At 44.9% G+C, this 13,481-nt stretch overlaps 1 pseudogene; it reads right to left on the bottom strand.

Moving 5' to 3' along the window:
* Positions 1-6,203: 6,203 nt before the first annotated feature.
* On the bottom strand, positions 6,204-13,288 carry LOC103301272 (cyclin-Y-like protein 1; annotated as a pseudogene).
* Between the last annotated feature and the right edge of the window lie 193 nt (positions 13,289-13,481).

Genomic DNA, 13,481 nt, shown 5'->3' with positions numbered 1-13,481 from the left:
ACAGACCTGAATAGGTTCTATCTAGTTGAGAAATTCATAACCTGACTTCAACCCTTGTGTTTTTTTTATCTCTGTTGCCTTGAACACTGTTGAACAAATTCCTCCTTCTTGAAATGTTCTCTCCCTTTGGGTTGTAATACAATTCTTTCTATTACCCCGAGAGCTCCTACTCAGTTTCCTTGGAAGGCTTGCTTCTCAAATGGTCCTACTCCTCAGGTTCCATCTCAGTCCCTTCTTCTTCCCAATCACATCACACTTGTGACTCAACTACCACAAATAGGCCAATCATTCCCAAATCTCAACCTCACACTCTTTTCTGAACTTGACACCTAGAGCTTCCACCTGACTATCTAAAAAAACCACTGCATATTTTTAAATATCCAAAATAGATATCTTTCTTGTAAATCTGATTCTTTCCAGAAATCCCTGTTATAGTCAATGTTGTCACCCTTCAAGTCAGCAAAGCCAGAGATCTGGGAATCATACCTGGCTTTTTGGTCACCATGCTGTAACTTTTATAAATATAAATATTTTCATAAATATAACTGATACTAGTGGCCCATTGCATGAAATTTGTGCATGGGGCGGGGAGTGTCCCTCAGCCTGGCCTGCACCCTCTCCAATCGGGGACATCCCTCTCACAATCCAGGACTGCTGGCTCCTAACTGCTCACCTGCCTGCCTGCCTGATTGCCCCTAACCACTCTGCCTGCCAGCCTGCTTGCCCCCAACTGTCCCCCCTGCCAGCCTGATCACCCCCAAGTGCCCCCCCCTGCCGGCCTGCTCGCCCCCACCTGCCCTCTCCGCTGGCCTGCTCGCCCCCAACTGCCCCCCCCACCTGCCTGATCAACCCCAACAGCCTCCCCCCCCACCAGCCTGATCACCCACAACTTCCATCCCATCCTGGCCTGATCACCCACAGCTGCCCTCCCCTCTTGGCCCCTAACCACCTCTACCTCAGCCCCGCCACCATGGCTTTGTCCAGAAAAATGTCTGGAAGGTCTCCTGGAAGGTCTCCCAGTCTAATTAGCATATTACCCTTTTATTAGTATAGATAGAGGCCTGGTGCATGGGTGGGGGATGGCTGGTCTGCCCTGAAGGATGTCCCGGATCAGGGTGGGAGTTCCCTTGGGGATTGGGGTGGCCTGGTCGAGGGGCCTGTGGTGGTTTTCAGGCTGGCCACGCCCCCATGGGGTGAGGGTCCCTGCTGGGGGTGTGTGGCCAGCCTGGGTGAGGGGCTGAGGGCTGTTTGCAGGCTGGCCACGCCCCTCAGCGGGGACCCTCACCCCATGGGGGTGTGGCCAGCCTGGGTAAGGGGCTGAGGGCTGTTTTTAGGCTGGCCACACCCCCCTTCAGGGTGGGGGTCCCCACTGGGGTGCCTGGCCAGTCTGGGTGAGGGGCTGAGGGCCGTTTGCAGGCTCCTCCCTCAGTGGCTGGTCTGGGCGACCCAAGCCTCCCACATGCTCTGGCCTGCTTCATGGCCACCGCCCACAGGCCCCTCCTTCGGTGGCCAGCCCAGGCGAGTGGGAAGCTTGACTTCCTCCATCGCTGGGGGCAACCCAAGCCTCCCACCCACTCCAGCTGGCTCCATGGCCTCCACCATCTTTGTCCCGCTAATTTGCATATTCCCTCCTGATTGGTTGTGAGTGTTGTGGAGTGATGGTCAATTACCATATTTCTCTCTTATTAGTATAGATTACTTATACCCCTTTTAGATGTGTGGCTGTAAGGCAGGTAGGCCCCTGAATCTGGAGCAGTTTGGCTGAATAGCCCTTTTTCAGTTTGGCTAAGGCAGGGGGCTCTGTCTTGCCATCAGCAAACTGGGGAATGGAATGTGAAGACTGCTGGAGAGGAGGTGGGCAAGTATGCAAAGGCACCAAGGATTTCCCTGGTAAATCAGAAATCCTGACTCCTTCCCTTTGGGTTTTCAAGTTATTGTAACTCTTCTGATGTGCTGGGATGGTCCTAGCTAAGCTGAGTGGTCAGAAATGGGCAATGATGGCCCTTAAGAAGGAATTAACCAGGATGGTGGTAATGGTGATGGTGATGGAGTGAAAGTGCTGGGCCAGTAAGCCAGGACCAAGACCAGGGCCAATCTTGTCTTAGGGGAAGGCCAGTTGGGAACAGAGCCATGATGTTGCACTCTGTCCTGACCCACCACCTCTGAGGTTTCATATGATAGTTGATTAACTATAAATGGAAATATCTGTTACTAGAGTTGTAACTGGGAACCCAGTCTCCTGTATTGTGAAGTGACCAGTGCTAACCAGGGCTCACCAACCTCCCTCTTATCTGTGCAGCTGTCTATAGTGGTTAGGCCTTCAACCCCTTGACCCGAGTGCTGAACTTCCTCTTTTCTGTACCACCCTCACCAGAGCAGAGGTTGGAAACTTAGGCAGTCAAATCAGGCTTCTCAACCTCTTTTCTGCACAATGGAAGTAAATAGGCCTGCCACTTAGATGAAGTAAGCACCTGAGGGGTCCACTTTTTAAGGAAAGGAGAGCTCAGAAGATGACAATGGCCTTCTCACAAAAGAATGAGAGCTCATATTTTATTTACTTGTTTAATAATGTAAGTATGGCTTTATTTTCTACCACAGCAAGTGAAGCAGGATATATGCAAAGCTCCTAGAACGGGCTCTGGCACTTGGTGGGGATTCAATAATGCTGGGATTTGGATCTCAACCCTGCCCGATCAGACACACACTACAGTGTTGGAGACATTATAGAGCCTGGCCACTGCTTCAAATTGGCATTTCCTTTTGTGACCCTAAAGAGCAGCTCTCACATTCCTCTCTTAAAAGGAGACAGTCCTATTTCTAATGGGGTTGGGTGTGTGAATAGGGAGGGGTTTAAAGTCAGCAGAGTAAGTGACATTCATGTGCATGTGACTCCATTATGTGGACCAAGTTGAGAGGGTTAGCCTCCTTCCACCTTCAGCTTCTTACCCCTGGCCACCATTGTCTTTCATCTGTGCGGCTGCAACAGCTCTTTACCTGGACAACAAAGCATGATTGTCTGTACATAGACTTAGGATCACATCATTCTCTTCCCTGAAACACTTCAATGACTTTTCCACTGAATTCCAAATAAAATGCAACCTTCTTGCCAGGGCCTGAGAGGCCCCAATGACCTGGCCATTGCCTGTCTCCGCGCCCCTGAACTCCCTCCCACTATCAGGGTCACCTCACTTCTTTCAGCGTTAACTTCAATGTCACCTCAGAGGAGCGTCTCCTGGGCATCCTACCCAAACTTGGAAAGTGGGTTCTTTTCTGCTACTCTCCGGCTCAACAGCTTCTTGCTTGATTTCTGTTAGCACTTCACAGTCAGTATGGTTTTATTTATTTGTATGTTGACGTTTTTAGTCATCTATTCCCTGGACTAGAATTGTGAGCCCCCTGCACACAGGAGCATGGCTGACTCATTTGAGACTATGACCACATCTACAGCTGTAGTTGGAACAGTTAATCTTTGTCAAAAGAATAAAATGAGGTGTTTTTGTTCAGTGATCCTGAATTATGGAATTGTACACTAAATCTGTCCCTGGGAACCACAGAGAATACTTATCTGACATATTTTTCTAAGAGACTGAGTTTATGACTGCATGCTTTGTCATGCTGAATCACTTAAAAGAAATATGTACCAGAATACTCAGTAAATGATGGTTATAATTAATATTGAACTATGATATGTAATAATGACAGAAAAATGTTTTTATTAAAATAGAGTTTATTAGCTTTTCTTTTGATATAAACATGAGAAAGAAAAAACACATAAGTTGTAGCATTCTTTTCAAAATAAAACTTCAATCAATACTTGAAGCTCTGAACTTTATAAAAAATTTTTTTTATGGTGGTAGAATGTAATATTTTATGTACCATTATTTATCGCTTATGTTTCTGTCCTTTAAAAATGGTGGAACCTGCAGCATTTAATATAGTGTGAAGCCTTGCTATATTGCGAGAAGGTATTCCTTGGTCCTGAAATGCTTTGTTTATAGACAAAATTTCTAGGAATACATTTGAGAAGCTAGGAGAAATATTTCACAGAGTTGAGAACATTAATTTAAAAAAATATTTGAAATTTAGGTGACATTTTACCAATTTTCTAAAAGATTGATTACTTATCTTCCTGCCCTTTAAAGCCTGAGGTAAGGGTTTGTTCCTAACATGTATGTTTCCTCTTAAGTAGCAAGACTTATATGGGACACTTACAACCAAGTAAACATGTGGGATAGAAAAGCTGGTTCGTTCACCTTCTTTCATATCACTATTAGAGTCCAATGCCTTTCCACTTACTACATGTGAATTAACGCTGCTTCTTATAATCTTCCTTTATCAAATCTAGAAGAAGGTAAGTTTGGTGATCAAGGCAGGTATACAGCACAGCCCTGAAAAAGCAAACATACAAACAAAAAACCCTCAAAACTATTTTTAAAAGAGGAGATTATTTCTATGAAGATACAAGGTATCCTTCTAAAGTCTTAGTGCAACTTAAGCTTTGGTACTTATAAAACTATAAATGCTACAAACTCATAAAAATCATTTGAAAGTCCAAATTTCTCTTAAACTTATCCAGTCCTGCAAATTTCCAATATTAAGGTTTTACTTTTAATTTCTTGCCTCAGCCCCCACTTTAAGTTAAATATTTAAAATTTATTTTTTTGTTTCAGCCAATATCTGCTATCTTTAAAGAGCTGAAACAAACAAACAAAAAACAAGATAAGAAGCCCACTATCCCAAATCTACAAAACTAAGTAAGTTCAAGAGAAATTTAGTTAAACTTTCAAATGATGCTCCGCAAGTCCACAGCACCTACACTTCTGAGCAGGGCCTCAGGGGGCCCAAGTGCGTCAAAACTTGAAATTACACCAAGACTCTCAGGTCACCTTCTATTCCATTACCTGCTGGTTATCACTGGACCACTATGTTGGTTGGAATTATGAAAAATATCTTTTGATGCATTTATTTAACAAAGAAAATCATCAGAAAATGAGAAACACCATTATAGTTCTTAAGATATGCAGCATGGACCCCATCCTATCTAATAAAGAGGGAATATGCTAATTGTCTGCCCCACCCTCAAAGATGGCAGTGCCCACAGCCAATAAGGAGGGAATATGTTAATTTACTGCCACCACAAGATGGCAGCACCCAGTCCCCTCAGCCCCTCTGGGGCAACAGGCAAGCTGCAAGGCCGGGCCCACCCCCAGGCAGCCTGGCTGCTCCGTGTGCCTGCCTCCAAAGTCCCCCACACTCCTCAACCTCCCAGCTGCCCAAGGCCAGCCCACCCAAGGCACAGGCAAGCCTCGGATGGTGGCTGCACAGCTGCCCAGGGCCACTCGAGGCTCAGGTAACCAGGGCCGGCTGAGGCTTGCGCTGCCAACAGTGGCAGCAGCAGAGGTGTGATGAGGTGTCGCCTTTCCCTGATCGCTGGGTCGCCTCCTGCCCCTGAGGGCTCCCGAACTGTGAGAAGGGGCAGGCCTGTCTGAGGGACCCCCTCCAGTGCATGAATTTTCATGCACCGGGCCTCTAGTAGAAGTAGAAAATCAATGATTGATACTTTCTCTTTTATCCCAAATATGCTAATATGCTAATAAGTAGTGCTTGCAAAGAAGTTAATGACAAGTGTTATTCACAGCTTTTTGGTTTAAACTGATTGCCAATGATGACGAGAAACTTCAACGATGTAGGAGGGAGGAAGAACCCTTCAATACCTAACATACTACAGTCTGTTCCTCAGTGGCTTTTTGAGTTGTTGGGAGTCCCATGTTTTAATGGCCATATTGCATTGGTTCTAAAGGAATATGCAGCAATATTGGAAAGGGGGTTTCAGAAAAATAGGAAAGACATAAAAGTTATATAGTGTCTTTAAAGTCTAAAAGTTTAAACTTCAATTAAAAAAAAAACCCTCACATAGCTGACAGCTATCAGCCTGCATCATAAGTAGGTATCTGTGTGTGGGTTGGGAGCTTTTGCTTTTAAGTGTAACTCTGTTTACATTTAAAAGGACAAGGAGTGTGTTGCATTGACAAGGTCCTATTCTTTCCTATGAGCATAGTCCTTGCTGTCCATGAGTCTGTTGAATTCGATGTCTGACTTTTAGATGAAGATGCTAATTTTTCTGGTTTTCGAGCAGGAGCAAGTGATATTTCTTCAGTCCTCATAGGTGAGGGGCTCAGGATGTACAAAGCCTCATTTGTCCCTCATGAGGGGATGGCATTAGAGCGCGGAATACCAGTGAAATTGTCAGCACTGCAAGACCTTCTTACAGCAGCTCTGCACAGTCTTTGTATTTATCTTCACACAATCTACAAATGGCCTCTAGGTTCCGTGCTCTTTCTCTGCTAAGAGGAGCAAATAGAAAATTCAGGTTGTCATCTGCTAAGGAGCAAAGGTCAACGTACACTGGCAGAAACATTAATATTAAACTGAAGTAGTTCCAAAAAATGCCTTTCCATCTTATTCCTGAGGATCTGGCAGTAGTCCACATTCCATACAGCCTGATTGTCCCAAACCTTGGAAGCAAAAGAATGGCTCCCAAAGCTATTCTTTTCCAGTTAGAGGGACAAATGTAGTTCTGAGCATAACTTAAAAGCCCTTCTGACTAAATCAAAGTTACTATTGCACAGTCAGCTGTTAGCTGTGGACACTAAAAAAAAAATACAAATAGATCGGTAAATAAATTGGTGTTCAGGATCATGCTTAATATATTCCTCTGGAAGCTTTACTCCTGTGAGTGGATGTGATTGCCATCAAAACTATCCAAGGATCTATTTGCATTTCTGTTCTTTATGTGGTAATGTATTGCTAAGGTCACACATTTGACTGGGGTTCTAAGGTTAGGTTGGCTGGCTGTGGCTGTGATCTAGAAATATTGTTCTAGTAAGTGACCCTGGAGATACATAGTTTAAATGGATGCTCTTCCTCTCTTCTCGCACATCCGTTTGAGATTTGATCAGGAAAATTTGTGCTGGCCTTGAATGGTCAGAAGGGTCTGATTCCAAAGCTAAGTCTTAGGGTATCTCCCAGTCACTGATGTGCTTCCGGTGGTGGTCTGTTGGTGTCTCTCGTTCGGGCCACCATAATGCCGGGGTTCTTTTCCCAGCCTTACAAAGGGTTCAGCATTCTGGAGAAAGGGGCTGTGCATAGATGATTAAAGAGTCCAAGGACGAAAGATATTTTTGAAAGGCATTGGGGGTCAGAGGAGCTTCAGCTGAAGGAAACTGCAAGACTCTCCTCCTTCACTCAGGACCCTGCTTTTATTCAACACAATTTGTCCCAAGGCAAGGTGGAGATAACACACTTCAAAAGGTAAGGTATCAAAGGGTACAGAAGCATTATCAGTTAGGGCAGTGGTCAGCAAACTCATTAGTCAACAGAGCCAAATATCAACAGTACAACGATCGAAATTTCTTTTGAGAGCCAAATTTTTTAAACTTAAACTTCTTCTAACGCCACTTCTTCAAAATAATGTTCTGTGAAGTTGAACAGAACATTGACTGTGGTATTGACTGCCGTGGTATTTTGTGGAAGAGCCACACTCAAGGGGCCAAAGAGCCGCATGTGGCTCACGAGCTGTAGTTTGCCGACCACAGAGTTAGGGGAATAGCCTACAGCTGTTCAGGTGTTTGGCCAACAGGAGGCAATAAAATGCCCTGAGCTGTCTGGCAGTTAACAATCCTATTCAGGTTTGGGGGAAGTGCCGTTTAGCCGTTTCCAACAGGTAAACTACATATGACTCAACCATTTTGAGCTCCCCAAGTCCCATCAACCTTTTGACAGAACTCTTTTAATTATTACATGCTGGAATTGGTTCTCGGCAGTGGTCCTCACGGGTTCTGAAATCCAACTGGGTGGACGCCAGGGCCGCGAGCACTGGCAGTACCACCACCACATCCCTTCCTCCTTGACCGCAGACTCCGAGCTGAGAAATGAAAAGTTTTATTCCTACAGCCAGTCTAAAATGTGTAACTCTCCAACTAATTGTAATTCTATCTGAAGTTTTATTCTGTACCAGAAGAAAAAGAGGGAAAATGTCCAGTTCCACTAGTAATCAAATGAACTCACATTAGAGTAACTATTAGAGTATCACTTTCCACATTAAAAAGACCCAAGATTTTGTTTTTAAGATAAAATCCATTTGGGCAGCCTGAGGTGAAATGAACAAAGTCATACACTGCTTGCAAAAGTCAAGTGGTAAAAATTTTTTTCAGAATAATACTTTAACATGCATAAAGTCATTAATGATTTTGGCACATATTGTCTACCGAGCAAGTCACACTGATGAAATAATAATGCATTGATATAGAAATTGAGCTACTTGGACTTATATAAGGTTGTTTATAATTTGAATATATGCTGCTGAATATGTAACACTATGTAACTATACAATTATATGCATAAAACAACAGAGTGTATATATACACATAGTGTCTAGAAAGGCCACTGTACTATATTTCACAGAATATTTAATTACATGAGAAAGTTTTCATGCTATAATATTGAAAGGAGTTTTAGGGACAAAATAGGCAGGTCTAGGGAGTCTTAGGAATAAAAAGGGTCCATGGGGGAAGAATGCATAGGTGAGGGCTTGAAGCCACCAGAAGGCATACATTCACAAAGAATAGAAAAGTGTCACAAAATAAGGGAAGAGAAAGATATATATTCACAGAGAATAAAGAGAAATCACAGAGTATGAGGAAAAAAAGAAACATACTTTCACAGAGAATAAAAAAATGTCAACAAATGCTGAAAAATGAGAAATATATGTTCACAGGAGATAGAGAAATGTTGTAAGAAGAGGAAGAGAAATAAGGGAACATCACATGAATCTTAGACTTTGAAAATGATATTCTTCAAAAAAGAATGACCAATTAAGAAAACACAGTCATAAATTAAAGAAAGGTTTCAATTAGAAGGAAGCATGAAGAGACAAAGAACTACAGCCTTTATAAACCTTAGAAAAAAGAATCTTAGTGGGTTACCCCCTTGATAACCTCTCTCTACATGAGAGTCTATATTTGCTTCCAATATATTTTCACTTTTTTACTAACAAGTCCTTTTAGTCTGCGAATTTTATTCTTTAAACTTTGTAAGGCAAGAACCTGCAAGGAGGAGATCTGCTCCCCACACCTCTCATTTCAATATTAAGTGAAAAAAGGAAATCCTATCTAATAAAAGAGTAATATGCAAATTGATCATCACTCCAAGACACAAGATGGCTGCCCCTATGTGGTCAAAGATGGCTGCCCCCATGTGGACACAAGATGGCTGCCACAAGATGGTTGGCAGGGGAGAGCAGTTGTGGGCAGTTAGGGGTAACCAGGCCAGCAGAGGAGGGCAATTGGGGGTGACCAGGCTGGGAGAGGAGGGTAGTTTGGGGGGACCAGGCCTGCAGGGGAGAGCAGTTGGGAGGACCAGGCCTGCAGGGGAGGGCAGTTGTGGGTGATTAGGCAAGCAGGGAGGGCAGTTAGGGGTGACCTGGACGGCAGAGGAGGGCAGTTGGGGGAGATCAGGTCAGCAGGGGAGGGCAGTTGGGGGGGACCAGGCCTGCAGGGGAGGGCAGTTAGGGGTGACCAGGCTGGCAAGGGAAGGCAGTTAGGAGTGACCAGGCCAGCAGGAGAGGGCAGTTAGGGGTGACTGGGCCAGCAGGGGAGGGCAGTTGGGGGCAACCAATCCTACAGGGGAGGACAGGGGCGACCAGACTGGCAGGGGAGGGCAGTTAGGGGTGACCAGGCCAGCAGGGGTGAGCAGTTAGGGGCAATCGGGCCAGCCAGGGAGCAATTAGGCATAGATCAGGCTGGCAGGGGAGTGGTTAGGGGGTGATCAGACTGGCAGGCAGAAGCGGTTAGGGGCAATCAGGCAGGCAGGCAGGTGAGTGGTTGGGAGCCAGCAGTTTTGGATTGTGAGAGGGATGTCCGACTGCCTGTTTAGGGGTCCCAGATTGGAGAGGGTGCAGGCTGGGCTGAGGGACACCCCCTCCCCCCCCGCACGAATTTCATGCACCGGGCCTCTAGTAAAAAGTATATAATATACCCCAACTTTGTTAAAAAAAAAAAAAAGTATACATATTAATGCAGAGAAAAAAGCCCACAAAGTAATATATCAAATACTAATAGCAATTAGCTCTGAGGTGGGTTTACTAATAATTTTTATTTGTGTATTAAATACCATAGCATCATTTTCAGTATTTTCCACATTTTAAAAAATTAACATGTATTTATTTACTATCAGAAAAAAAGTATATTTAGAAAGAGATGAGATAGGAAAATGATAGAACAATTATATGCAAAATCATTCTTATTTATTACAAAGCATTAGGAACTCTCAAGGGTTATTTTCCCAACTTTAAAGTTGAATCAGCAACCACATGGCAAATTCACATTTTTGAAATGTCACAGGTGGCCCAAGATAACAGGATGGAAGCCAACTGCTGACAGGCAATCAAGAGCCCTTTATCTAGAAAGGTTACTCAAGAATGGAGAACTAGCTGTTCTGAAATGAAAGAAGAAACCTGGGTGAATCTTTGGGCTGCTGGGACCAATGTATTTAAAACCAGTCTCACAAAATAGTGGAGACTCACAGGCCATAAAAATGCTCCAGCCAAATCCCCTAACTTTACCCATAAGAAAACTAAAACCAAAATGAATAACTGTTTTTCTTCACAGAACATATTTGCCACCTTGTATTCCTGTGGTCACAGAGACAAGGAGCCTTCTTGGAATCCAGGCCCTGTTGCCATCTGACTTTATTTGTTCATTTCCCTAAGGAGGAGTTTCAGAAGGCAGTTAAGAAGTTTAAGGAGTTTTTAGGAGGAGAAGCTCTGATCTGTGCACGTGCCCCAGGAAGATACAATGTACCCTCTTATCTTTTCACTCTACATCCTACCACCATTGCTCAGTTTTTACTACTGTGTCCTCCAGGCCACTGTACTCCCCCAGGTTACAAAAACAGTGCAGTCATGCCACCTGGGATCTGACACTGATGGGGAGCCGCGCCCTTGGTTACCTTGTGTTGTCAGCAATCACACCAGTCCTGACCAGCTGGACTGTGGTTTACTTTATATTTATCCCCATGTCTCTGGTAATATGTACAAAACCTGCAGGTAATCTGAACATAATCTTCAAGTACTCAAAACATTATTGAGCAGAACTCTTTATTAATGAGATTAAAAATTTTCCCCTTCTCAAATATCTGTTATCCCATTGTATTCCCTAATATTCTACTTGTCACCAAGCCAGACCGGCTTCATCCATGACCCCTCCCTCTAGTGCATTCCTTCCACAAGTGTTTGTTCAGACCTGTTCCTTATGATTCATTAATTCAGCAGGATGTACTGAGGGACTTCCAGTTTCAGCTCTGATGAGTAAGAACTTGGAAGTCATCACTCCCATCCTCAGAGCAAAAAAAGCTGACTGAGCTGAAAACCAGTGCCTTTCTTATCTTGTACTCATCAGAGATCAAGGTCACAGGGCACAGCTATACCCCATGATCGGAGACAGGCAAATCCAAGGTCTCCTGACCTGCACTGAAGGAACTAGAGCCATGTGCTGGCAGGGACACTGAGATGGCACTTCTGATAAATTGCTGGAGGCCAAGTGTGGACTAGCCTGAGCATGAGAAAGTCCTGGGGTCTGCGCCTCAGGGGGCCTTTCCACTTGTTTTGTCTGCAGGAACTTCACTAGGTTCTCATGATGAAGAGCCAAGAATGATTCTCTTTTGGCTCTGGTGGAGGAGGGAAATGTTTACTATTCTGAAATATGCCTAGAGTGTTCTCATAACAAAGGTCTACTGTCTGAGGAAAAAGACTGTTCCTCTGGCTCCAGCCTGTCTAGCATTCCTGTCTCACCTGAGGGAGAAAAAAAAAAAAAAAGCTAATAAATGCTTATGAAGGTCACAGCTCAGAGACACAGGACCGACCACTAAAAGACTGATATTTGATTACAAGATTATATAAGAACTAGAGGCCAAGTGCATGAAAATTCATGCACTGGAGTGGGGGGGGGAGTCCCTCAGCCCAGCCTGCCCCCTCTCACAGTCTGGGAACCCTCAGGGGCAAGAGGCAACCTGGTGATCAGGGGAAGGTGACACCCCCATCACACCTCTGCTGCCGCCACTGCCGGCAGTGCAAGCCTCAGCCCACCCTGGTTACTTGAGCCTCAGGCGGCCCTGGGTGGCTGGGCAGCCACCATCTGAGGCTTGCCTGTGCCTTGGGCTGGCCCTGGGTGGCTGGGGGGCTGAGGGGACTGAGGGACTCCAGAGGCAGACACACGGAGCAGCCAGACCCACCTGGGGGCGGGCCCAGCCGTACCGCATGCCTGCCGCCCCAGCGGGGCTGAGGGGACTGGGTGCTGCCATCTTGTGGCTGTGGGCGCCGCCATCTTTGAGGGCGTGACAGTCAATTAGCATATTCCCTCCTTATTGGCTGTGGGCGCCACCATCTTTGCGATGACATGAGGGTCAATTAGCATATTCCCTCTTTATTAGATAGGATGCTTCCCGTCCTCCACACCTGACCACCACTTACAGAGCTCCAGGGAAATAACAGTGGGTCATACCAGGAAAAGCTGTGAGGCACAGGCTCTATGCACATTGAAGCCTCTGGTACCTGCAGCTACAACAAAGATAACTACAGCCTAAGATCCTGTGCTGGTTAACATAAAGGTTTACACTAGTGGCCTATTGACCCCAGCTCCTAGTACCTGATACAATTTTTTTGCTTTCAACAAAAAAATTACAAAGCATGCTAAGAGGCAGGCACAAACACAATGTGAAGAGCGCCAGGACCACATGCAGATGTGGTGGAGACTTTGGAGTTATTGGGCAGGCAATTTAAAACAGCTATGGTTAACATTTTAAGCACTCTTTTGGACAAAGCAGAAAATTTGCAAGAATAGATGGGTAATATAATTGGCGAGATGGAAATGCTAAGAAAGTGTCAAAAGGAAACGCTAGACATCAGAAACATGGCAACAGAAATGAAGAACATCTGTAATGGGCTTCAAGGTAGATTGGACAAGGCCAAGAAGAGAACCAGTGCGCTTGAGGACAGATAAAAATGTATCGAGTGTTTCTGTGTGCCAGATACCGTGTGAGCGCTAGTGAATAAGACAGGCTGGCCTATGTCTTCCCAGAGCTGCCTCAATCCATCCATTCAGCTCAAGTCTGCCTCTGACCTGTCCCTCCCTCCCATCATTGCTGTCCACCACCATCCCAGTCCTGGCCTTGGTCTTTTTGAAATCTCCCACTTACTCTAAAGTGTTCACATTGGGTCTTCTTACCTTTCCATCCTGCCCCAATGCCAATGGATTCTTTGCATTGCTATCAAAATATAAATAAGTAAATAAATGAAACTCAAATATAAAACTGGCTGCTTTCTCTCTGCTTTAGTGGGTACATGTTGCTGTTGGGATAAATTCCAAATTCCCAAGCAAGATATACAGCATTGACCTCTACCTACTTGTATACCTGCAACTTTTACA

The sequence above is a fragment of the Eptesicus fuscus genome, chromosome 7, assembly GCF_027574615.1.
Source record: "Eptesicus fuscus isolate TK198812 chromosome 7, DD_ASM_mEF_20220401, whole genome shotgun sequence".
NCBI classification, from domain to species: Eukaryota; Metazoa; Chordata; class Mammalia; order Chiroptera; family Vespertilionidae; genus Eptesicus; species Eptesicus fuscus.
The sequence above is the reverse complement of the archived record's forward strand: the minus strand, read 5'-3'. Positions and strand labels throughout refer to the sequence as shown.